Source organism: Tamandua tetradactyla, chromosome 4, assembly GCF_023851605.1.
Source record: "Tamandua tetradactyla isolate mTamTet1 chromosome 4, mTamTet1.pri, whole genome shotgun sequence".
NCBI classification, from domain to species: Eukaryota; Metazoa; Chordata; class Mammalia; order Pilosa; family Myrmecophagidae; genus Tamandua; species Tamandua tetradactyla.
In genome coordinates, this window is record NC_135330.1 from 196,502,549 (window position 1) to 196,529,719 (window position 27,171).

Sequence of the window (27,171 nt, forward strand, 5' to 3'; positions counted from 1 at the left end):
TAATTTTGAGGAGTTCCTATTTATCTACTTTTCCTTTCACTGTTTGTTCTTTGGGTATAAGGACTAAGAAGCTAACTCCTATTACTAACGTCTTGGAGATGTTACCCTACATTTTCTTCTAGGAGTTTTATGGCACTAGCTCTTATATTTAGGTCTTTGATCCACTTTGAGTTGATATTTTTTCTTTTTTTTTAAGGAATTAAAAATATTTTTTTTCACATGATCATCATATAGCTGTGCATTTATCATCATAATCAACTTATTTTGTGAATGAAAAATAACATATATACAAAAAACAATAAATTTCAAAGCACATCACAGCAATTAGTTGTAGAACAGATTTCAGAGTTTGGTATGGTTACAATGCCACAATTTTAGGTTTTTACTTCTAGCTGCTCTAAGATACTGGAGGCTAAAATAAATATCAATATAATGATTCAGCAATCATACCTGTTTGTTAAACCTTACCTTCTCTGTATAACTCCACCATCACCTTTGATCTTTCTCCCACTCTTTGGGGGTATTTGGGCTATGCCCTTTCTAACTTTTCCATGTTGGAAGGGGCTGTCAAAAATATGTGTTTTGACATCCCACCCAAAAGGGGGATGGAGCTAGTTGATGTTCTGGAAGGGCTGGCCCCTCTGGGGTTCAGGACTTATCTAGTTCAGGGACCCATCTGGAGGTTGTAGGTTTCTGGAAAGTTACCCTAGTGCATGGAACCTTTGTAGAATCTCATGTAACATTCTAGGTGCTCTTTAGGGTTGACAGGAATGGTTTTGGTTGGGTTTGGCAAGTTATGATAGGTAGCAGTGTCTAACTGAAGCTTGCATAAGAGTGTCGAGAGTAGCCTCTCAACCCTATTTGAACTCTCTCAATAACTGATACCTTATTTCTTATACTTCTTTCCCCCCTTTTGGTCAGGATGGCATTGTTGATCCCATGGTACTAGGGCCAGGCTCATCCCTAGGACTCATCTCTCACATTGCCGGGGAGATCTTCACCCCTGGATGTTGTGTCCCATGCAGGAGGGAGGACAATGATTTCACTTGCAGAGTTGGGCTTAGAGAGAGAGAGGCCACATCTAAGCAACAACAGAGGTCCCCCCTGGAAGTAACTCTTAGGCATATGTATAGGCAGGCTAAGCTTCTCTGCTACATACATAAGCTTCACAAGAGCTAGCCTCAAGATCAAGGACTTGGCTTATTGATTTAGGTGTCCCTAATGTTTGACACAGTATCAGGGTGTTTGCTAGTCATTGTATCCATTTTTTTTTTTAGTTTTCATAGATCAATTTATTTGAAATTACAAATATCATTAAGAATAAAAGATTTTTGCATTTCTTAATTAACATAGCAGTTTAGCTAAATATAAACTCAGCACTAAAACTTTGCAGTTGCACAATAACAACAAAGAATATGGAAACATTTTGAAACTATACAGAAATTTCAAATGGAAAATAATCATGAGTTTTATTATATATTAACATGTAAAAAGCGTCATTTTTGAAAACATCTAAAATATTAAAACTTCTTCTACAGCTATTTCTTAAACTCCAAATCTGAAAACAATTTATTATACTTTAACTTTACAGTATTCTATTTTAAAACAAAGAAAATTCCACATACACATTTTTTCACAAGATTAACATTCTAAGTAGGGTTTCCTTAAAAAATAAAACAAAGCAAAAGCGAAAACAAACCTTTCTTCTGCATTTCTTAGCTCTGGTTATTATATTTATTTTCCTTATGAAAATTGTATTGTGTACTGTTTAATTTTAACCAGTAATCTGGTTTAAAAGTTGTGCAAATAAGCAAAAATATGAAAATACTGTGTTATGTCTTTTTTTATGAAATAAATCTCATAGCAATAGCACTTTTTGCACTTCATTGACAGGAAAAGACATGCCAAATCCATTTGCTGAAATTTAGGATTTTGCAGTAATATTTCTTTCCTGTTCCTTCATTTTCTTTCAACAAACAATAAAGGGTTTTTATAAATTATGATAAATTAAAATATTTAGAATTATAGAATGATCTATAGAACCATGTCATCGCAAGTATATATCCTTTATACTTGCAAGTCCATATTCCCCATCCAGATTCCAGGGGCTTCCTTAAAGCCAGGACTTCCATGCCTCATGGCGTCATGTTTTGAAGACTGAGCTGTTGATCCATTCGATCAACTGGAGCTGTAGTTTTTTGGGAGGAATTTCCACATTACCACCGATACCCACACAAATGCCATTTTTCCTCATGTTCTCTGTTGCAGCAGCTGTCTGATATTTGAAGTGTCTGTTATACTCTTGATGTCATTTAATGAATCTGTAAGTGGCTTGAATTCAAAGGAATTCTGGTCTCCTCCTTCTGCTAGGCACTTAATTTGTAACTAAATAGCTGTAAGTCTGGAGATTAAGTCTGTAAGATTTTCCACTTCAGCACAGGGCTGTCCTGTTGAAGAGTTTGCATGCTGGGCAATTCTGTGGGCTTCTCCTACCTGTTGGCTGATCTGCAGGTGGAGACCCTGCTCTGGAACAGCTCATGGTGGTTCCGTTGACCTTCGTGCAAAACGCCGTTTAGGTCCATCCTTGTTCAGAGCAAAGGTTGCGTATCCACTGACGTTCAAGGCCAGTGGTCATGGACGATTTCAATTTTTCTGCTTTGGTGTTCCTTTCCCTTAATTTCTTGATATTTTCCTTTCTAATCATGAGTATTTTTGATATTTGGTCACTTTGATAAGGAATTCTATTGGAAAACCACTTAACATCTCAGTGTCAGAACCAGAGATTTTTCTTCTCCAAGGTGACTGTTCTTCTAAAGGATGATTGTCCATATCAGGTGACTCTACCGGACGCGTAGGGTGTACCCGTGGCGGGGCCATGAAAGACCGGGTTTTTCATCCAAAGGCAGCAGCTGGCATCATCTCACGGGGCCCACTACTAAGGACTTCTCAGCCAGGGGTGACAGGGCCCCAAGCCTGGCCTATCAACAGTTACTCTACAAGTAGCCTTAGGAGTGTCCACAGCATCGATGTGTCCAGTGAACAGACCACGCAATCGCGCTGTCACCGTGGCTCCAGAGCCAGGGCTCAAGGCATTACACGCAGGAGATCTTTGAATTGTAAAACATTGCAACTTTCTTCTGTCATAAGAGCCTTATTTTCTGCCATTTCTGTTTTAATTTTGATCTCTCTTCCTCAAAAAATGCAGGGCATCTCTGTGGTTTTCCCCTAAATCGTCTGATTTTTCCCCATTCTACTCTTGTAAATTTTCTTGTCTTCAGATTCAGAAAAGATTCCTTTAGACGTACATAAAAGTCATTATCGCCTGCAAAAAGTGGTTTATCTCTATTTGAATAGAACCACTCACATATGCACCATTTAACCTTGGGAAGCGTGAGCAGGTTAGGTAATTGAAACCCAATCTTCTGAGATGCGTCTCATCTGGTGTTGATGTGGTTGCTGTGAATTTCTGTGGAACCACCGCAACCCTTTGGCTTCTTTTATATGACCTTGTGTTTATTTGTCCGTCATCTTCATCAGAAAAGAGTCAACTTTGTTCTGAATTTCTGCCTTCCGAAACATGCGTTTTCTATAAAGAATTATACTTTTCATTCCATGTGTTAGAGAAGCTTCCCTCTTTAATTTAGAACCTAATTCTAAATATTTTTTGCTTCAATATGTGAAACCGTTGGTATATTAAATTGAAATTAGTGTGGTGTTTCTGTTTTCCTTAATCCAAAGAAATGTCTTCAGAGTTGCCTGCAACCTTTAAACTGAAATGGGCTTTTGCTGAAGAACTCTCATCAGGCAACTGGTTGAGTTCCACCAGCTTGAACGAGCTGTGCCACTTTTTCCGTCTTAATAGGGTTTTAAAAATAGCTTTGAAACAAGACCATATGAGTAGGTGAAATGCCTTAAAATGTTGCAAATGGAGGGAAAGTAGGATAAAAAAGATTTTAAAAATCAGCTGTGGGTTCTATGCATTTTACTATTTTCAGTTTTGTAATTTTTTCAACATTAAAATTTTAATTTTTTCAACATTAAAATTTTAATTTTTCCCATTGAAAATGTTTTTTACCAGTCACTGAAGTTGAATATTTGTAGCTCATATTTTTCCTCAAAAGGCATATGGTCTTTCCTATGCTAACTAATAAATCATCTTAAAAACAACTGTACAAGTACCTTTATATTTGCTAATACGTTCGTCCCTGATAAGAGACATAAGACATCTCATATATAACACCATCTCTGTTGTTTTTGCGTCTTTAATAATGCATAGGGTTTCTAAAAGTGAGTTCTCCAGCAATCTCTGAATTGACTTCTGGTGCAGGGCTTTTTATTTTGGTGGGAAAAAGAAGATAAAATAATATCTTGATAAAATGCATCTCCTCTTCTCTTCCTTCTTGGGTCATGCTCCCTCTTCACTGTTGAATTTGCATCACTTAGAATGGCAAACATAGTTCAAATCTATGTTGCCATTAAAAAACAAAGGAAAAATGTGCTAACTCTCATTACTTATTACCAGGAAAATGAGATGATAGCCTATTCTCATTAGTGGATTGGGTCAACTTTCATTGATCTCTACTTCGTCACCACCAAAGGAGCCAGAGGAAAATGTTGCTTCCTCAGAGCGAATGTGTGTCAATGCTGGTTAGTTAAAAAGGTGTGAGAAAGCCACGCTGTTCCATCTGCACATCATCAAAAAGCTCTGCTTCTCAGCCTCCTAGGGAGCATGAAATTTAATTTCTGTGTGTTCTTTTGCCCTCAGTATGTAATTTATTGACCTTGTCAGTCCTGCCCTTTAGTTGCAGCACAAACATAATTTGCTACATGTACTGGTCTCTTTTTTTTTTTTTGATATATTTATTGCGATATCTTCACGCACATACGGCCCATCCAAAGTATTCAATCAGTGGCTCACAATATCATCCAATCGTTGTATATCATCACTATGTTCATTTTTAAAATATTTCGTTGCTCCAGAAAAAGAAATATAAAGTAAAAAGAAAACCCCATACATTCCATATCCCTTACCCTTCTCTTTCTTTGACCACTAGTATTGCAATACACCCAATTTGTTGTTCTGTTTGTTTTTGTTGTTTTGGCATGGACAGCCCCCTGGAATTGAACCTGGGTCTCCGGCATGGCAGGTGAGAACTCTTCCACTGCGCCACCATTGCCCGCCCTATCCAGTTTGTTTTTACCCCTTATCCTACCCCCCCATTATTTATTTATTTATTTGTCCCTATTTTTTCACTCATCTGTCCATGTGATTGTGAAAACCTTGTGGCACATCCTCCCTTTATCCAGGGTATGGACAGATGAGTCCTGATTCCTTTGAATTCTCGATCCCCTTTGCTAAGACAGCTTCTGAACATTTAGTGTCTCTCACACACAGATGAACACATGAAAACAGACAGCGTCCTACCCTTGTCCATCCAGCATCCTCTATATTAGAAGTGTGTCTAGGGCATTTTCTAAAATTTTTACAAAATTAAGGTGAGTTGCCTCCCTCTGCCAGCTACTCTGAAGCCTGAATCCAGAAAGCATTGTGCTGTGGTTAAAGATGTCTGTTTTGTAAAGGACAGAAGAAGGTAGGAATGGAAAATCAGTGGGACAGAAAAGGAGGAAACGGGAGGATTTCCCTTTATTTAGGGAGCTATTTCCCTACCAGACAGGCGGCTGCCCACAGGCTGAGAGTAGAGGATTCCCCTGCCCCCTGCCATGGGTTTTTCCCACACTGTGCACCCCCAAAGCACTCCTGTGGGTATGCACAGCTGTTACTGTTGGGACCTCCGAGGACAGTATGCATTTGTTCTCCATCTGCATTTGCACCGAGAAGGTTCTCCTCTACCCAGGTGTCATGGTTAGGGACAGGTGTCAACTTGGCCAAGTTGTGGTACCTGTTCATCTGATTGGGCAAGCGCTGGCCTGTCTGTTGCAATGAGGACATTTCATAGGATTAGGTCATGATCACGTTAGCTACATCCGCAGCTGATTCCATTTATAATCAGCCAAAGGGGAGTGTCTTCTGCAATTAGTGATGCTAAATCCAATCATGGGAAGCCTTTTAAGGAGGACTCAGAGGAGACAGGTTGCATTCCTGCTTTGGCTGGTGAGCCTCTCCTGTGGAGTTCATCCAGGTCATCCATTGGAGTCGTCGGCTTCACAGCCTGCCCTGTGGATTTTGGACTCTGCGTTTCTACGGTCACGTGAGACACTTTCATAAATTTTATATTTGCAAGTGTTCCCTGTTGATTCTGTTTCTCTAGAGAACCCTAACTAATACATCTTGGTACCAGGAGTGGTTCTTAAGGAACAGAATCTTAAAAATGGGTTTTTATGAATGGTTTTCTACTCTGACTGGGCTCAGAGACACTAAGGACTCTGATTTCCATAATCAGAATGACACTCCCAATCCATGGACTGAGTTGGCAAAGGAGATAGTCAAAATATCATCATTCGATTCTCCTAATGCTTCGCTTGTACGAAGCCAGACTCTGGGGGATAATGTTTTTGACACCTTTACAGAGTTTTGTAGAAATAAGAGTTATAGAGATGTTGGTTGGTTGTTGTTAGATACACTGTCTACATTAAAGGGTGAAAGGGATGGGCTTAAGGCTTCAAACAAGAAGCTTAAGTGCCGTCTGAAAGATGTAGAGGTTTCTATGAGTATCCTGAAGGAAAATTTTATTTCCTGTAGCTGTAGACTTGAGATCTCTGAAAATCAGACTCAGAATCTTATTGTTAGAGTAGCAACTTTACAACGTAAACTGAAATCTCAGTCTTGCATGGTGTCTGCCGTTAAAGTGAGGGCATTGATTGGAAAGGAGTGGGACCCTGAAAAATGGGATGGTGACATATGGATTGATAATGATGTTGGGGGTGAGGTTGAAACCCTAGACCATGCTGAGCCTTCTTTAGATAACCCTGTAATAGTCTGCCCTGAGGACATAGCCGCCCCACCTCCAGCCTGCCTTGAGGAATTGGCCACCCAACCTCCTCCTGAAGGGATTAGCCCTAGAGTGATTAATCCTGTTTCACCAGATGAAACTGCAAATGAAAGCCCTGAAGCAAATGGCTTGGAAGATATTTCTAATTCTTTTCATGACCCACCCCCACCACCCCTCATTTCTTCTAGACCTATAACTAGACTAAAGTCCCAACAGGACCCTAAAGGTGAGGTACAAAGTATTACACATGAGGAGGTACGTTATACTCCAAAAGAACTGTGTGAGTTTTCCAATTTATATAGACAGAAATCAGGGGAATATGTGTGGCAATGGATTTTAAGAGTGTGGGATAATGGTGGGAGGAATATAAGGCTGGATCAGGCTGAATTTATTGATATGGGCCCACTAAGCAGAGATTCTGCATTCAATGTTATAGCTAGAGCAGTTAGAAAAGGTGTTAAAAGCTTGTTTGGGTGGTTGGTTGAAACATGGATCAAAAGGTGGCCAACATTACCTGAGGTTGAAATGCCAGAACTGCCCTGGTATAATGTAGATGAGGGGATCCAGAGGCTTAGAGAGATTGGGATGTTAGAGTGGATTTATCATGCAAAGCCTGCTCTTACACCCCAGGAATGTCCAGAAGATGCACCTTTTACCAGAACAGTGAGAAATAAGTTTGTGAGACTAGCACCATCATCCCTCAAGAGCTCTGTGGTTGCACTTCTCTGTAGGTCAGATATTACTGTAGGAACTGCTGTCACTGAGCTGGAATCCTTAAACACAATGGGGATGACAGGATCCTGAGTTGGCAGAAGCCAGGTGGCAGCACTTAATCACCAAAGACAGGGTAGACGTGGGTATTATAATAGACAACAAACTCAAAGGAGGCATCAAAATTATATGACACGCAGAGATTTGTGGCATTGGCTAGTAAATCATGGGGTGCCTAGAAATACAATAGAAGGGCAGTCTACTAAATTCTTGTTGGAGCTGTATAAACAAAAGAGTTCTAGGTCAAGGGAACAGAAGTCTAACCTGAATTACAAAAACACAGAGTCACGGCCCCTTAATCAATCTCCAGACTTGAAACAGTTTACAGACCCTGAGCCCCTTGAATGAAGGGGAGGCCAGGTCCCTATGGGGGAGAAACCTGTTACACTGTCACAAATTTATACTGTTAACCTTCCTCTAAGTCTTCCCCAAGGAGACCGACGGCCTTTTACCAGGGTAACTGTGCACTGGGGAAAAGGAAATGATCAGATATTTCGGGGATTATTAGACACTGGTTCAGAAGTGACATTAATTCCAGGGGACCCAACACGTCACTCTGGACCACCAGTCAGAGTGGGGGCTTATGGAGGCCAGGTGATCAATGCAGTTTTAGCTCAGGTCCGTCTCACAGTGGGTCCAGTGAGCCCCTGGACCCATCCTGTAGTTATTTCCCCAGTTCCGGAATGTATAATTGGCATAGACATGCTGAGCAACTGGCAGAATCCCCACGTTGGTTCTCTAACTCGTGCAGTGAGGGCTATTATGGTGGGAAAGGCCAAGTGGAAGCCACTAGAACTGCCCCTACCAAGCAAAATAGTAAATCAAAAGCAGTACCGTATTCCTGGAGGGATTGCAGAGATTACTGCCACTCTTAAGGACTTGAAAGACGCAGGGGTGGTGATTCCCACCACATCCCCATTCAACTCTCCTATTTGGCCTGTGCAGAAAACAGATGGGTCTTGGAGAATGACAGTGGATTATCGTAAACTCAACCAGGTGGTAACTCCAATTGCAGCTGCTCTTCCAGATGTAGTATCATTGCTTGAGAAAATCAATACATCCCCTGGTACCTGGTATGCAGCTATTGATCTGGCAAATGATTTTTTCTCAATAGCTATTAGTAAGGACCACCAGAAACAGTTTGCTTTCAGCTGGCAAGGTCAGCAATATACTTTCACTGTCCTACCTCAGGGGTATATCAACTTTCCAGCCCTATGTCATAATCTTGTTCGCAGAGAACTTGATCATTTCTGCCTCCCACAAGACATCACACTGGTCCATTATATTGATGATATCATGTTGATTGGACCTAGTGAGCAAGAAGTAGCAACTACTCTAGATTTACTGGTAAGGCATTTGCGTGTCAGAGGATGGGAGATAAATCCAACAAAAATACAGGGGCCTTCCACCTCAGTAAAATTTCTAGGTGTCCAGTGGTGTGGGGCATGTCGAGATATCCCTTCTAAGGTGAAGGATAAATTGCTGCATCTGGCCCCTCCCACAACCAAAAAAGAGGCACAACGCCTAGTTGGTCTTTTTGGATTTTGGTGACAACATATTCCTCATTTGGGTGTGCTACTCCGGCCCATTTATCAAGTGACCAGAAAAGCTGCTAATTTTGAGTGGGTACCTGAACAAGAGGAGGCTCTGCGACAGGTCCAGGCTGCTGTGCAAGCTGCTCTGCCACTTGGGCCATATGATCCAGCAGATCCAATGGTGCTGGAAGTGTCAGTGGCAAATAGAGATGCTGTCTGGAGCCTTTGGCAGGCCCCAATAGGAGAATCACAATGCAGACCTTTAGGATTTTGGAGCAAAGCCTTACCATCTGCTGCAGATAACTACTCTCCTTTTGAGAAACAGCTTTTGGCCTGCTACTGGGCCTTAGTAGAGACTGAACGCTTAACCATGGGCCACCAAGTTACCATGAGACCTGAGTTGCCTATCATGAGTTGGGTGTTGTCTGACCCACCAAGCCATAAAGTTGGGCGTGCACAGCAGCACTCTATTGTAAAGTGGAAATGGTATATACGAGATAGAGCCAGAGCAGGTCCTGAAGGCACAAGTAAGTTACATGAAGAAGTGGCACAGATGCCCATGGTTTCCACTCCTGCTGCCACATTACCTTCTCTTTCCCAGACCAGAGCTATGGCCTCTTGGGGAGTTCCTTACAGTGAATTGACTGAGGAAGAGAAAACTCGGGCCTGGTTTACAGATGATTCAGCACGATATGCAGGTACCACCCGAAAGTGGACAGCTGCAGCATTACAACCCCTTTCTGGGGTGTCCTTGAAGGACAGCGGTGAGGGGAAATCCTCCCAGTGGGCAGAACTTCGAGCAGTGCACCTGGTTGTTCATTTTGCTTGGAAGGAAAACTGGCCAGAGGTGCGTTTGTATACTGACTCATGGGCTGTTGCTAATGGTTTGGCTGGATGATCAGGAACTTGGAAAGACCATAATTGGAAAATTGGTGACAAAGAGGTCTGGGGAAGAAGTATGTGGATAGACCTTTCTGAGTGGGCTAAAAACATGAAGATATTTGTGTCCCATATGAATGCACACCAGAAGGTGACTTCAGCAGAGGAAGATTTTAATAATCAAGTGGATAAGATGACCCGTTCTATGGATACCAGTCAGCCTCTTTCCCCAGCAACTCCTGTTATTGCCCAATGGGCTCATGAACAAAGTGGTCATGGTGGTAGGGATGGAGGTTATGCATGGGCTCAGCAACATGGACTTCCACTCACCAAGGCTGACCTGGCTACAGCCACTGCTGAGTGCCCAATCTGCCAGCAGCAGAGACCCACACTCAGCCCCCGATATGGCACCATTCCCCGAGGTGACCAGCCAGCTACATGGTGGCAGGTTGATTACATTGGACCACTCCCTTCATGGAAGGGGCAGCGATTTGTTCTAACTGGAATAGACACATACTCTGGATATGGGTTTGCTTTCCCTGCACGCAATGCTTCTGCCAAAACTACTATCCGTGGGCTTACAGAATGCCTTATCCATCGTCATGGTATTCCACATAGCATTGCTTCGGATCAAGGAACACACTTCACAGCAAATGAAGTGCGAGAATGGGCACATGCTCATGGAATTCTCTGGTCTTACCATGTTCCCCATCATCCAGAAGCAGCTGGATTGATAGAACGGTGGAATGGTCTTTTGAAAACTCAATTACGGTGCCAACTAGGTGGCAAAAACTTGAAAGGCTGGGGTAATGTTCTCCAGGAAGCTGTGTACGCTCTGAATCAGCGTCCGCTGTATGGTGCTGTTTCTCCCATAGCCAGGATCCATGGGTCCAGGAACCAAGGGGTGGAAATGGTTGTGGTGCCACTCACTATTACTCCTAGTGATCCACTAGGAAAATTTTTGCTTCCTGTCCCTGCTACCCTGAGTTCTGCTGGTCTATAGGTTTTAGTTCCAAAACGGGGTGTGCTTTCTCCAGGAGAAACAACAGTGATACCACTGAACTGGAAGTTAAGATTGCCACCTGGCCACTTTGGGCTACTTATGCCTCTGGATCAACACACCAAGAAGGGGATTACATTATTGTCTGGGGTAATTGACCCTGACTATCAGAAGGAAGTAGGACTGCAACTACATAATGGAGGTAAAGAAGAGTTTTCTTGGAATATAGGAGATCCCCTGGGGCGTCTATTAGTACTACCATGCCCTGTGATCAAAATCAATGGAAAACTGCAACAACACAATCCAGGCAGGACCACTAATGGCTCTGAGACTTCAGGAATGAAGGTTTGGGTCACCCCACCAGGCAAAGAACCACGGCCAGCTGAAGTGCTTGCTGAGGGGAAAGGGAACATGGAATGGGTAGCGGAAGAAGGTAGTAATAAATATGAACTTCGACCACGTGATCAGTTACAGAAACGAGGGCTGTAATGGTGTTTTGTTTGTGTTATACTATTTAAGTTGTAAGATATCAAGTTTAAGAATGAATGTTGCCCAAGGATTTGCACCCTATTCTGGAGAGATTTAATGTGTTTCCAGTTATATGCAGGACAGTTGAGTATTGTCAGGTAAAAGAAAAAATGTGTGCTTATTTGTTTTCATTTGGAAATTAAGTATGGTCTAAGGTGATATATATATATAGGTGCCAAGTTGACAAGGGGTGGACTGTCATGGTTAGGGACAGGTGTCAACTTGGCCAAGTTGTGGTACCTGTTCATCTGATTGGGCAAGCGCTGGCCTGTCTGTTGCAATGAGGACATTTCATAGGATTAGGTCATGATCACGTCAGCTACATCCACAGCTGATTCCATTTGTAATCAGCCAAAGGGAAGTGTCTTCTGCAATTAGTGATGCTACATGCAATCATGGGAAGCCTTTTAAGGAGGACTCAGAGGAGACAGGTTCCATTCCTGCTTTGGCTGGTGAGCCTCTCTTGTGGAGTTCATCCAGGCCATCCATTGGAGTCATCGGCTTCGGAGCCTGCCCTGTGGATTTTGGACTCTGCGTTTCTACGGTCACGTGAGACACTTTCATAAATTTTATATTTGCAAGTGTTCCCTGTTGATTCTGTTTCTCTAGAGAACCCTAACTAATACACCAGGAGACTTCTCTGCAACGTTTTCCCAGGAGTATTACATCCATGGCATGTTGTAAGGGGCACGGAACCTTCATATCCCAAACATGTCCTGCGTTGACCAGTGCCTATGACCTATGCCTGGGAGGTTTGCACCAAGTTAACACCTTATGGCGTCTGAAAAGAGTGGCAAATTAACTGGTTGAACTATCTGAGGGAATGAATTCATCACTCCTGCATGTTGGCAGGGAATTGAGACCCAGAATAGAAATGTTTCCAGGGTAGGAGAAGTAGGGAGACATCCAGACAGAGCCCAGAGCTCCTGGAGGCCTGCAAATTCAACCCTTCCGCTAACCATCTGCTGGTTGCCTGCCTGGTGCCAGGTGCTGTCTGGTGATAGGGCTGTGAAGTTGAATAATTCCATCGGGGCCCACCATGCACTTTGGGTGGTGGAGGCAGGTGATAGTGTTGGCAGGGGTGTCCAGAAAACTGTGTCGGTTGGGGAAGGCACCTTGAATTTCTGTACCCAAGGCATGTGCCCCGTGGAGATACGGGCAGGTGAGGGCAAGGCAGACACAGAGCTGTCACCTCTCCAAACAGCAAGTGAATTTTAGTTGTTGAACCCCCAGCATGCTTCTCTAGCAGGGCTTCTTTATGCTCTGCCATCACCAGAAACACCTACCCCAGACGATCTGGAGCCTAGCTTTCCTCTCTCGGCCAGCATCTTCTCGAGAATGGCAGCCCTGAAACAAATCTAGCAGAAACACCTTCTAGATAGGGCACAAGAGAACGGTGCTAACTCTTCTCTGCCCTTCAGAAAGCAAAAATGCTTTATTTCATCCAATTTTTAAAATGAATTCTAATGAAATACCTGATGCAAATGCAAAAGTACCTATTGGCAAAATTCACTTCATGCTTTGAAATTAATTCCAGAGCACACTGGCATTTATCTGTGATTTAGAGAAGGGAAAATTGCTTTCTTTTTTGTTCTTTAAAATATATGTAACTGCTGAGGGGGAAAGTGAGGGTGCGTGAAATGAAGAAATTGAATTGTAACCCAGTGGAGCTCATTTCCTTTTCCAGAAAGGCAAGTGTCATTTGCATTTGCGTTGCTCAGTCTCGGGAGCCTCATGAAGACTTATTTTTTTCTTTCTCCCTCTCATATTCTTCAAATTAAATTTTTGTGATTTAAGGAATTCCAGTCATGTTCGTTTTGTGCAGGAGATGCTATAATAGTCATCAGGGTCTCTGAGAAATAAGCAGTCCCGTGAACTCATTTCAAAGTCGGATTTGGGGATCACGAAGAGATGGCATGGAAACGCTCCAGGAAGACAAAGCACAGGTTTTGGTGACTGTGGAGAAACCCCAGCCCTGCCTGACCTGCAGCCACCGCTGCAAGTCCTGAGGAGGCCTTCGGGGATTTCCTGAGGGCAATGAGGATTGGGATTTCACTGCTTTATAGGGCCCTCAGAGCATTACCTGGGCTTGATGTTAATTTTCATTTCTCTGGATACAATTGGAGTTTTGTTTAATTCTCCCCCTTGGGCAGCCCTGCATGGTCGGGTCAGAATGCTCCTGCTGCCCCCCATGCATTTGGCTACGAAATATTAAAATTCCTATCCCAGGGCAATGGGTAGTAGGGCAGTATTTAGTAACTAGACCTGAATACTGGATTTCACTTAGTCACCTAAGATTTGGTGATTCATCAGCAGATATTTATCATGAGCCCACTTTGTTTCAGCTGTGGAGATTTAGTGGGGTGGGGTGGCAGGTCCTGCCCCCCCCCTCAGAAGAGACTGAGAAACAGGGGTAACCACGGTGAAGTAATGTAAAGTGAGGCAGCGAGGGGTGGGGGGGCAGCACAGGTGGGGGGTGGGAGTGGAGAGAGATGGGGTGGGGGAGGTGACATGAGCAGAGACCTGGGTGACATCAGAGGAGGACCCCAGGCAGGGAACACCCATTTTCTCTGTTTTCCCTCCGTTGGGTAGATGCATCTGGTCTACCATTGGGTAAGGATCTCTCAGTTCTGCCTTCCCCTTTTGCAAACTCTACGGCTTCTCAGTTTACCTCTCTGTCTTCCAGCTTCACTCTCTGGACTTGCCTCTGGTATTTTCCTTACTTTACATTTGAACAGATGTTCTATTTCATCCAGCATTTCTAGACATTTTGGACAGCAGGTCTTTAGGTAAGCCATTGTATTGCTAGACAAGAGATTCTTATTTAATCTTAACAGTCCAGTGGGGTATATCTTTTATTCCCTATTTTATAGATGAGGAAGCTGAGGCTTGGAAAGGTGACAGCAGCTGGCCCAAGGGTGCCCAACTAGTATGGAGGTGAAGTGGAACTAAGCCCAGAGCCAGCAACTCCAGAGGCTGCCTCTCTTTAGGACCCGGCACTGTCCATTCTGCTTAGCTGCTAAATTGGATGATTAGCACAATCCCTGGAGTTGAGCGAACTTTATCTGCCTTGCATAGCATTATGCCCCAGGAGGGAAGGAGACAATTGCAGTAAAAGAAAGAACAAATCCTGGGGAGCTGCCCCTCTTTGATTATTTTGCCCTTCTGAAAAACACTCCTCTTTGCATGCTTGCAATAAGAAAACAAATGGCCTAACCTGGCTGTGTATATTAAAATGTCACTAGAGATCTTCATGAAAGGGGCAATTACATCAGCTATATTTGCATAAGGCTTTTACTTTAGAAAATGAGTTTGTAATTTTTAGGACCCTAAGCCAGAAATAAGTTTAGATGAATTGGCATTCTTGGAGGAATATAACTTACCTCTCTCACTCCTCTCGCTTCCAGAATCTTCACCACAATCATTGGGGTGATTGCATATCAACCCAATATACAGTGGACCCAGGCTGGATATCTACCCCTAGGACATACGTGTGTTGTGGGCTTGGGTTCGGGAGATGTGGAGTGAGGGCAGCGTTTCCCTGGGACCCCATGGATTTGTGTGCAAGTCTCCTCCTGAGAACTGTCAGGTCCCCTCTTCCCGGCACTCTCTCAGGTAATGGTGGTCATGTCCTGTCTGTGCGGAGTAGTCACACCTGGGGCTCACACATGGCTGGTTTTCCAGGGATCCGGACCAGCTGTGTTCCTATCCTCATCCACTCAGGTCGGCTTCTCAGGGGCGGGGATGGGGCAGTGGCACAGCCCGAGGGGCCCCACTCAGGCTGGGTTTAATGCTCTCCCATCACCTACTTGCAGTTCGCAGTAATTCTGAACCAGAGGCCCTGCTTTGCATTTTGTCCTGGGCCCCACCAGCTGTGTTGCTGGTTCTGCGTATTCGAGTCAAGCTCTTCTCCCACCCCTGGTTCAGGGTAGGCCTGTGAGCCCGGGGGTCCTGGGGTGGGGGTGGGGCCGCAGCCTGCTCCCTCCAACCCTTCTCTCTGTCTTCTCAGCCCTCCTTTGGTGTTGGAACAGAGGAGAAGGTGGAAAGACAGCTGTCTGCATCACCATCACATTGTCCTGATTGAGAGGTTAGGTCCAGCGCTGTTTCCTGACCAACCCAGTTCCTGCTGAAATTCCTTGTGCAGCCCCCATTTGTCCTGCTCTTTGGTTGCTGTTCTAGTCTGCTAGCTGCCGGAATGCAATGTACCAGAAACAGAATCGTTTTTAAAAAGGGGAATGCAATAAGTTGCTGGTTTACAGTTCTAAAGCCAAGAAAATGTCCCAATTACAACAAGTCTATAGAAATGTCCAATCTAAGGTATCCATGGAAAGATACCTTGGTTCAAGAAGGCCGATAAAGTTCAAGCTTTCTCAAGTGAGAAGGCACATGGTGAACACAGTCAGGGCTTCTCTCTCGGCTGGAAGGGCACATGGCGAACACGGCGTCATCTGCTAACTTCCTCTCCTGGCTTCCTGTTTCATGAAGCTTCTGGGGAGGTGTTTTCCTTCTTCATCTCCAAAGGCTGGTGGACTCTCTGTTTCTTGTGGCTGTGCCGTCCTTCTCTGCTCTCTTGGAGTCTTCTTCATTCTCCAAAATATTTCCTCTTTTATAGGATTCCAGTAAACTAATCAAGACCCACCCAAGTGGGTGGAAACACGTCTCCACCTAATCCAGCTTGACAACCACTCTTGATTGAGTCACATCTCCAGGGAGATGATCTGATTACGGTTTCAAACATACAATACTGAATTGGGATTAGAAGAAACGGCTGCCTTTACAAATGGGATTAGGATTAAAACATGGCTTTTCTAGGGTACATCCGTCCTTTTAAACAGGCACAGTGGGCCAGGCTTGCGCTGAGGCCCTGGCTATTAATGGGGAGAAAGGTCTATGATTTTTTTATGCAGTTGTTCAAAGTTCTTAAAGAAAAGAATCCTTCTCTCTCTTTCTTAAACATAAGCTGTTTACTTCTTGTACTTGCATGGAATATGCCATCGAGGATACTGTAGCTTCTCAAATAAGTAGCTAGTGTCTGTTCTCTAAGAGAAGCAACAATTATATTCCTGGTGCTACTAGAGCATTGCTAAGAGTCCACCCTCTCTCCAGGGTCCCACCCTCTTCTTGACCTGCCCCTGGAATGGGAGCATTGGGATTCAGGGCCTGCTTTTAATAATTGAATATAAAGGACCTCCTTGCTTCTTTCTGATTCAAAGGTCCGGCTTTTCTTTTTTCTCTCACAGAAATAGACACCACAGGTCCCCTCTGCCCTTTATGCCATCCCTCTCCACTCACACCATAGTGGATTTGGTGCATATTTTTCCTGCCCGTTTAGGTGTGTGCATACACAAATATGTACACTATAGCATTACATGTTAAATATATGTATAGATTCAAGCACGGTTTTCTTGGTAGTTTAAAGTGTACATCAATATTATCAGACTTTGCATATGAATGTGCAATTTTCTTTTTTCATGCACTATTTTTTCAAGGTTTTTATGTTTTCACTGATGGTAACAAATCTCCTACATCAATCCAGGGAGTTACTAATAGGGTCATGTTTTAGTTTGCTAATGTTGCCAGAATGCAATTTATCAAAGTGGGTTGGCTTTTATAAAGAGGGTTAATTAAGTTACAAGTTTACAGCTCTAAGACCATAACAATGTCCAAACTAAGGCATCCAGAGAAAAATAGCTTGGCTCAAGAATGGCTGATGGGGCAGGAGCACCTCTGTCAGCTGGAAAGCCACATGGGTGGCATCTGCTTGTCCTTTGGCTTCTGGTTTTAAACAACTTCCCTGGGGGTGTTTTCTTTCTGCATCTTCGAAGTCTCTGTCTGTGTTGGCTCTGAGCTTTATCCAAAATATTTCCCTCCTAAAGGACTCTAATAAGTAAGCCAAGACCCACCTTGAGTGGGCAAAGGTGTATTTCCATGGAAACCACCGAATCAAAAGGTCCCACCCACAACTGGGTCGGTCGTATCTCCATGGAAACAAGTTAATCAAAAAAATCCCACCCAAAAGATGTGCCCCCACAAGATTGAATTAGGATAAAGATCATGGTTTTTCTGGCGTACATAACAGTTTCAAACCAGCACAGGTGGTATATGGGAACCCTGTATTTTATGCATGTTCTTTCTATAAACCCATAACTAATAGTAATAAAGAAGAATATCTTTTAGGTTCTTTCAAAGGTTGCCCTTTTTTCTACACTATCAATAGCTTATAGTTCTTCATTGATCACTTCCAGCATTTTAAAATACTTGTTTTAGAGCCTCTTTGAGCTGGTTCTATTGTCTTCAGTCTTGGGAAGGCCAATTCTCCATCAAATTCTCTTCTTCTGACTCCCTTTATTTTTCATTCCACTTTTTAAAATGTTCTGATTATGAGGATTATGATTATTCCGGTGAGAGCCTCCTTAGGAGGCTGTTGACCGTGGGAATTCCGGGCATCCGTGGTGGCAGCATATCCTCACACTGTCCTTTGAGTTTGCTCATGCTGGGAGCGCCAGGCTCACCAGGACCACTTTTTCTAACCTAAATTCTTAGCCCCGAGCATCTCTGCAATGCAGGTGTCAAGGTTCCTGTGCATGGTGGAGGTCCATGGCTCAGCTGTCTCATGGGGCCTCTCTTTTATGCCAGGGAAGGCAGGCTTCCTGCAGCTTTCCGGGGGAAGTGGCTCTGTCCGTGTCCCCCACTGCAGAGTCTTGGTGGCCCTGCATTTGGGGAGCACTTGCTGGGGCCAGAGCTCCACCCTACTAGCCAGGACCCAGATACGGAGCGAATTCCACGGAGCCCTGGCTTCAGCTTTCACTCACCCTCCTGACTTGGAGTTTCCACCTCATTTCTTAGCTTTGAGCTTAGCTATATAACACAAATGTTTTTGCTATATTAAACATTTCCAAGTTTTAGAGGTTAATGAGTTTTTTCCCTCCCCCTGTATCAGCTCAGAGAACATGAACTCAAAAACCTGAAATGCTGGATTATTATCAATGCTATCCTTAATGAGGTTTGCTTCATTTAATGTAAGGTCAAAAAGTCCTTCCACTAGTTATGGATTAGCTACAAATGATTTTCCTTTCCATTAGCCCTGCTACTTTTTCTCTTTTCTATTCTCCCTAGGTCATCCCAAATGGAGGGGCTTCCCTCTTATGTTCCTTCTGGTGAAAAGAATGGTTTTCCTTTTCCATCTGCGCTAGAAAGGATTCCCTACTGTGCCAAAAGCAAACACATTATGTTCTTTATTTAATATACACTTTTTCCCTGGTGGCAGCAGGTCAGAGTGTTTATCTTTCATTCCACTCACACTCAGTGTTGAGTGGGGCCTTATTAATTTACACTATTTCATTTGACCCTCTTAAAATTCAGGGTAGCTATTATATCTTAATTTTATAGCTGGGAAAGCTGGGGTGCAGGAGATAATTAACTTATCCAAGGTTGGTGTATTCATTTGCTAAGCTGCCAGAATGCAATATAACGCAAATGGAAGGGCTTTTAAAAAGGGAATTTAATAAGCTCCAAGTTTACAGTTTGAAGGCCATGAATATGTACTAACAAAAGTATCCATAGAAAGATACCTTGCTTCAAAGAAGGGTGATCTAGGAAGGCAGGTGGTTGGCATCTGCTGCTCCTTGTTCTTGGTGCCGTTGCTTCCAGTTCCTGAAGCCGATGGTTTTCTCTCTAAGCATCTCTGGGCCTTCACTTAGGTGCTCCCGGACAGAACTCTGGGTTTTGTCTCTGAGCCTAGCATCTGCTGGGGCCAGAGATTTCTTCTTTTCAGGTTCTGGCTATTTCTGTGAGTCCTTGCTTAGCAGCTCTCAGGCTATTTCTGTCTTGGTCTCAAAATGTCTGCATCGGTTCTCTGTCGGCTCTGAAGCAACAGTTCTCCAAGCATCTGGCTCTGCTCTAAGGTTCCTTCAAAATGTTTCCCCTTTTAAAGGACTCTAATAAACTAATCAAGATTCCCCTGGAATAGGCAGAGTCACACCACCATCTATTCAAAGTGTCACACCCACAATTGAGCATGTCACATCTCTGTGGGGATAATCTAATCATCCCTGTCTCTCCTCCCTGCAATGAGTGAATCCCTGAAATCAGCCCAGGGCTTCCAAGCTTTCCTTCTAGCTCGTCTGCCATGCAGAGTCAGTAATAAAGAAGCTCTCAGTGGCTTTTGTCCAACTCCTTCTGGGAGGTCTTGATTTGCCAGGTGAAGCCACCCCTCTGTCTTCTCCTTCATTCCCTTCTCCACAGAAAGGGGATTGCAAGGCATTTTCACTCTCTCTCCATTCCTCCTGTGCCTTAGGTAATATGAAAGCTGATCAAAAGCCGAAATTTCAGCTTTGCCTGAAGCCTAGCAGTAGGGGTGCTTCCTTAGAGCAAACAGAGGAAAATGAAATGCACAAATACTGGCATTTAAACCTACAGGGTCCAGAAATCCTCGAAGTCTCATTTCTGGGGGTTTTAAAAGAGAGAAATCCTGTGCTCTGAAGATTTTAGCCTCTGGGACTTAATGCACAAAGATTCTTTTGACACTTTAGAAGCGTTTGATGTTTTACAGTTAAGGGCAGATTTCCTCAGGTTGCGTTTTGCCTGGTATGATGCTCAGTATGGTTCTTTACATCAGCGACTTCAGCTAGAGCTGCCGTCCAACATGCCTTAGCCCTAAAGCTCTTTCCTCCGCTTAGTCTAGGGAATTATAATCTTAAAACAACGGAGAATGTCACCTAAAGCACTGACTAGTTGAAGAAGGGGAATAGATGAAATCTTTAATTACTGTCATGAGATGGACACTAATAAACTCTGCCTGTTAACTGCCCTGCAAACTGTTCCTGAAAGAGAAGAATTATTTGAGCGCTAACTTTGTCAGGACATGTAAAATTTACATGCACATGTGTATTTTCTGCTATATTCACTGACTCCTTCTGTGAGCTTCTATTTTATTTATTCAGTCTGAGATACCCACTCTCAAGTAAGGATGTTTGAGGCACTGGAATTTTTTCTTTGTATTTGTTGTTTTACTTTTACATTTTGGTGCTTCTCCCTCTAAGAATGAACTGAATACATCATGTGACACATTTGAAAGAATGTCAGACCTTCCAGAGAAAACATCTGACACAAAAACTCTCGTAATAAGGGAAAATTTCATAATAAGGGAAATGATCACTTGAAAGAAAGTGAGGAAACCAGTGAAAAGTAAATAGAGTTTTGGACTCTGCAAGACAAACTGAATCAGAGAACTTGACTTTAAAAGCATATTTCTGGTTTCTGCACAGCTTAGAATGGAAGAGATGGCCAGGTGAAGAGGTGTCCTTGTTTAAAATAAATTAAGTTGAAGAGCTCGGGAAAGAGTGGCTTACTCTGATTTTCTAGATATCTTGTTTTAAGTGCTTGTTTTATGAGTCCTCAGAGCCCTGCATGACTTTTGCCACTGCCAACCTACCCACCGGGCACAAGGCAGACGCTAAGCACAGTGTGGGCAAACTTCTGGCCAGAGGTCCTCTAAATCACTGTCTGATTGATCTGCACCCAGGGAGCTCAGTTTCTCCAATCCAGATCCAGGCTATTGATTTGTTAACCAATACCTCAGCAATCAATCAAGAAATAATTATTCAAGGAGCCCCTTCAACTCGTTTTTCACTTTTCGACACAGAGAAGGAGTATCCTTTATCTGTTCTCGTATAGCTGATGTTAATCTGCTTGGGAAAATGGATTGTTTAATATGTATTAGACAGAAGCAAGGAACAAGCTGCACAAGTCAATATTATCAATATAATTCGTGTGGCAGATACTAAACTTTCTTTTGGGTTGATCGAAGAGGAAGATCTATGAGGACAGAAACTATTTAGGAAGGCTTCAATCAGAAAGGAGGTTAAATGAACCAAGGGGAAAGGAGATGCATCATCGGCCAGGGAACAAGTGCAAATCTATCGAGGCAAGATTTGTGGGGTATAGTGGCTAAACCCAGAGTAGAATAGCCTACCTAAGGGAAATAAGGGTTAATGAGTGGGAAGAGCCATCCTACACCTTCAAGCTCATGGTCTATACATATCTCCAAGTATCCTAAGCATCATCCACTTTTGACCAATTGGCATTCTATCAATCCATTTATTTATTCATCTTTTCATTTAATCCCCAGGAAATATTTATGCAGTGCTGACTTTTGTACTAATACTGTAGCAATCATCGGGGGTGCAAGGTGAATAAGTGGTCACTATAATATATTTGTTATAGGCATGGATTTTGTAGTCAGAGTGAATTTATGTCCTGGCTCTGTCAATTACCAGCTAGGCAAGTTATTTAACCTCTCAAAGTATGCATTTTCTCATCTGCAGATTAAAATACTGCATAGTGCTGTTGCAGCTAGTATGTTTATGGCCTTCCTTCCCCCTTAATTTAGGTGCCCCAATTTTCTGCTGCAGAATCACTCCTCCCTCTCCCATGAAGTTCTCAGGGTTCTCAGGTGGAAACCCTATGATATGCGCCATCCCAAGGGCAGCTCCGTGAGGATTGCTGCCTACAGTCCCAGAAGTGCCCTGACCCCTACACATCCCACCGTCCAGTTGCTAAGCTTTTTCATTGATTCTGAGACTCATTACACACCCTCCCCAAATTCCTTTTATTTTGGTCTTTAAGTTAACCAGCATCAGATTCCACTGCTAATTAAAGCAGACGTCATGAAGATTTAATGGGATATGCCATATAAGGCAGTGAGTATAGTCCATAGTGTATACATGCTTAGTCAAATTACCTCTTATCATTTTATATAAGATAGTCATGACCTCTGTCTTCATTGTTTTTATTGTCTGGTGGGTGAAATGGGAAAATAAATGGATTAACGATGGTGTCAGTACTTGTTGGGCAATAATAAGGACTATCCCTGGTGCACAAAGGGGAAGAGATCTACCCAGGCTAACGCATCAGGGAATGCACCATGTAGAGAAGACGGCTACACTGAAATATGAAGGATGAGTCAGACCCAAAACTTGGTGAGGAAGAAAGCCAGGGCAAGGAGGGGCAAGCAGAGATGTGTGAGGGGTGGGAGCAATGTATGAGAAGGTCTTCGGGGAGAGAAAGTGGAACATCTTATGGAACCAAAACGGGGTGGTCAAGATGAGACTGGACAAGTACGAGATCCAGGACATGCAGAGCTTCCCCAGCTGCATAAGTACATTTTTACTCTATCCTAAGAGCAAGGAAGGATTATTGAAAGATTTAAAACATGACAGTGGCATAATCACCCTTGCATTTTAGAAACACCTCTGTGAGGTGGAAGAAATGAAATTTCATAGTGAGCCTAGATTAAAGCTGTCAAAGCCAACCGTATCTCCAGCACTGACATCCCTGTATAGAGAGATTGGGCAGTCACAAACACTTTAGCTCAACAAAGAATTTACTTGACATTTATAAGTTGAAATTAAATTAAAGGACAAATCAGTTTTTGTCTTAAAAAAAACTTAGGTGGAAAATTATGGCCTATAACAGCTGTATTTTACAGTTTAACTGGTTAACCTAAAAATCCTCAGACTCAAAGAGCTTAATCTTTTGGAAAAATTTCTTTTTAAATCTCCTTAAATACAAGTAAACACAGGCTGATGCTCCATAAATGTGATAGCCAGGAGAAAATGATGTATATTTATATTAAGAACCTCTCTTGGCTTGACCTGTTTCCAACTGGGTCTTTTACTTACAGCACTTCTGTGGTCACAGGAATGCCAACATCCCATAACTTTCAGTCTTCCTAGAAGAGCAATTTCAACACAGTGTTGAGAATTCTTCGCGTCCTTACGCCATACGCTTACTTCCCCTTTCTTTACAAGGCTTGGTGTAGAATTCACTTGTGATTTTCTGTCCTAAACAAGGTCAGTCAAAGTTTCAAGTGTGTCCTTGTAGATTTCACGTGGACTTCTGTTCTAGTTTGCTAGCTGCCAGAATGAAATATACCAGAAATGGAATGGTTTTTAAAAGGGGGAATTTAATAAGTTGCTAGTTTACAGTTCTAAGGCCAAGAAAATGTCCCAATTAAAACAAGTCTATGGAAATGTCCAATCAAAGGCATCCATACAGGGAAAGATACCTTGGTTCAAGAAGGTCGATGAAGTTCAGATATTTTCTCTCAAGTGGAAGGGCACATGATGAACACAGTCAGAATTTCTCTCTCATCTGGAAAGGCACATGGTGAACACAGTCAGGGTTCCTCATCTGCTAGTTTCTTCTCCTGACTTCCTGTTTCATGAAGCTCCCCGGGAAGCATTTTTCTTCTTCATCTCCAAAGATCGTGGCTCGTGGACTCTGCTTTGTGGTGCTGTAGCATTCTTTGCTCTCTCCAAATCGCTTCCATTCTCCAAAATGTTTCCTCTTTTATAGGACTCCAGAAACTTATCAAGACCCACCCAAATGGGTGGAGACATGTCATCACCTAATCCAGCTTAACAACCACTCTTGATTAAATCACATCTCCAGGGAGATGATCTGATTACAGTTTCAAACATACAGTATTGAATAGGGATTATTCTGCCTTTATGAAATGGGATTTAGATTAAAACATGGTTTTTCTAGGGGACATACATCCTTTCAGACCAGCACAGCTTCTTTATAGAGAATCGATTGAAGGAGACAAGACAGAGGGCAGGGACATCAGTTTAGAGAAGATGGTAACCCGAATTTGAATAATGGAAATACAAATGGGTTTGAGAAATACTTGTCAAATGGACTCAATGGGACTTGATGACTTACTCTTTTTTTTATAGAATCTTTATTATGAATGGTCAATGTTAAAAATGTGAAACATGTGGAAGCCATTACTTGTGAAGTCATTTGCATACTCTAACTAGAGAGATGTAGCATCTAGTTCATTTCTATAAATGAGTACAGATTTTCTTCCTGGGCCATATGATTTGGAATTTGCTCTCTTTACCGTGGTCATGATAGTAAATTGATGACTTATTGGATATTCAAAGCAAGAGTGATAGCAGGATTAATGGCTAGGTTTCTGCCTTATCTAACTGGTGGTTGATGGCTGTATACTCTGAATAGGAACTTGGATGAAGGAGCATGGGAGGGGGGTAAGATGATGGCATTCCTCCTGGACATTCTGCATTTGAGTGACTATTACCACCTGCCAAGTATTCCACTTTCCCTCCCATTCCTGTGGAATGTAGGAGTGTCTATGTGAACCTTTCAGGCATAGGTTTTAAGGGCTAAATGTGTTTGTCATCTGGACCAAGAAGGAAGAAAATGTAGAGCCACAGCTGATCTGAGATGAACATGGTGTGAGCAAGAAATAAACCTTTATTATTGTAAGCCACTGTGGTTTGGGATAATTTGTTTCCTCAGCCTAGCCTAGCCTATACTTACTATGACAACACCTAAGTGGCATTTGTATATTGTTTGTCCAGATAACATTTGATACCGCCTCTACCTCTGACTCTTGTTTTCCCTGGGACAAACAACATGGTCCAGGATCCAAAATTAGTCAAAGCTAGGTCTCAAAATGGTCACTTATATTTCATTTATCACCAGCCATGTCTGTCCTGAGACAAATCCTGACTGTGGGCACCTCCTATCCTGGGGCCGAGGACAGGAAATCAGAAGATGATCAGTTATTATTGTTACCTAACAACAACCACCACCATAATAATGGTTAACATATTTTGAACTTTTACTGTTGGCTGGGCACTGGGCTAAGTGCTCTAAATGGATTGATTATGTTTTACTCAAGAACCTGTTAGAACCTTCTTCATCCACTTTGCCAATAGATCAACCCTTCTCATTTTTCAAGGACTGGGTATTAAGAATGCTCATTGTTGGGAGACAATTGCCCATGGGTTTCTTGTGTTTGTAGTACTGCTTGCTAGCAAAGGCACTGACTACATTTGTTCTGGACTACCTGTTCAGGAATCTCTGTATAGTGAACAAAGCTTTGGAAGTTAAAGTTAGTGTCTCCCTCAGAATTAACAGCAGACATTATAGGATTACTGCCCATTATAGAGGATTCCTTTCCTTGAGCATAATCCACTGTGTGTGCTGATGTCACCTGGCCTTCCATGTGTTGTCCTGTGGGAAGTGGTGCTTGGGAAACTAGCACAGAAAGTGTTTCTACTCTGGCTATTAGCTATTTCAGTAAGTTATAAAGTCCTTTGTCTGACAAAAGAGACTTGTACCCTTGACCAGCATCCATGAAATTATAGCAGGCTAATTTGTTAGGTTGCAAGTAGAACAAAATTTCATACCATTCAAAGTTCTTGATATTGCTTTATTATGTCCATATGTATGGATTACGGAAAACTGAGATAAGTACTTTCCCCTTATTTTGTTTTGTTAAAGCTGCCAGAATGTAATATACCAGAAATGGATTGGCTTTTACAAGAGCATTTATTAAATTACAAGTTATAATTTTAAAGCTGTGAAAATGTCCAAATTAAGGCACCAAAAAGAGGATACTTTCTCCAAGGAGGGGCTGCTGGCACCCGGGCTCCTCTGTCACATGGAAAGGCATGTGGCAATGTCTGCTGGCCCTTCTCTTCTGGGTTGGTTTCAAAATGGCTCTCAGTTTCTGTGGGTCCTTCTGGCTACTCCTGAGGCATTTTCTTTCTCTCAGCTTCTTTTGGCTCTGAGCACTCTTCAAAATGTCTCTCTTTTAATGGACTCCAGCAAGTAGAGTAAGACTCACCCTGAATGGGCCACATCACATCTCCATGGAAACAACCTAATGAAAAGGTCCCATCCAATAATAGGTCTGCCACCGCAAGATTGGATTAAAAGAACACAGGTATTTCTGGGATACATAACAGTACCTTCTACCTGCTGGCCCCCCAAAAGACGTGTTCTTTTGAAATACATTCATTCCATCACAATATCACCAAAGCCTTAAACCATTTCAGTAACAATGCAAATACAATACAAAGTCAAAACCAATACAAAACCTCAAGAAAAGCAGCTAGTGTGGTTTGTCCTAAGGCAAAATTCTCCTCTGGCTGATGATCTGTGAAACTTAGAAGAAGTTATCTGTTTCCAATATGCAAAGGAAGGACAGCGTGGGATAAATGTTCCCATTGCCACAGGGAGAGATTGGAAGGAAAGCAGGGGTCAAAAGTTCTAAACATGTCCTAAAGCCTGCAGGGCAAGCTTCATTAGATTTCAAAGTCTGAGAGTTGTTAAATAATGACCTTTTATATTCAGGGCTGGAGGAGAGTCAGTCCCACCCTCTCCAAGGGCTTACACAGTGGCCCTGCTCTCTCCAAACACTGAGGTGAGGATTGCCACATTGGGGAACACCAAGGAGACTACCTTGTTCTCGGCCCCAACTTCTTCAAGCTTTGGGTGGCACCCAGACTCTCTGCCATCTGCAGGGCACACACTCAACCCCTTCGGAACAGTGGGATGGTGGCCAGGCTCTCCCAATCCTCAGGAAATGTGCTCTCCCCTCTCTGAGGCCTGGGACCCAACACTCTTCCTGAACATTGAGGCAGAAGGCCTGCCTTCTGCCTCTGGGACAAATTGACCCTCTCCACATGCA

The 27,171-nt window shown here is 42.9% G+C and overlaps 1 pseudogene; it reads right to left on the reverse strand.

Annotated features, from left to right (window-relative positions):
* Positions 1 to 2,250: 2,250 nt before the first annotated feature.
* Positions 2,251 to 27,171, reverse strand: part of LOC143680609 (protein lin-9 homolog) — a 109,174-nt pseudogene continuing 84,253 nt past the window's right edge.